Source organism: Dendrobium catenatum, unplaced genomic scaffold, assembly GCF_001605985.2.
Source record: "Dendrobium catenatum unplaced genomic scaffold, ASM160598v2 original_scaffold_244749, whole genome shotgun sequence".
NCBI classification, from domain to species: domain Eukaryota; kingdom Viridiplantae; phylum Streptophyta; class Magnoliopsida; order Asparagales; family Orchidaceae; genus Dendrobium; species Dendrobium catenatum.
The window spans coordinates 120,391-120,793 of NW_021563156.1; positions in this window are offsets into that span (position 1 = coordinate 120,391).

The window sequence follows — 403 nt, forward strand, 5'->3', positions numbered from 1 at the left end:
ACAAGAGAGAGATTATCAATGTAAGTGATTATATTGCAGAGTATTGCTCTTGCTCATTCGGCTTATTTGTTTCGTTTCTTTATCTATTTTCTATTTTTTGTATCGTGTATTCCATAATCCAAAGAAAAGCCCATCATCCACTCTCATATAAAGGGTATCTTTATTCACCACTTAAATTCATTATACAAATAACACTTTTTGTAATGGCATCAATTATCTATATCAGTCATATATTTTAAATGTGCAATTTGAGTAGAAATGTAATGAAATACAATAATCCATGAATGCTTATAAATTCTTATTATTATATATTTCAATAAGCTTTATAAATAATATAATTTAATTAAAGTAGAATTCAATAATAATACAGTCAATAATACTTATAATAATCTATCTATCATAT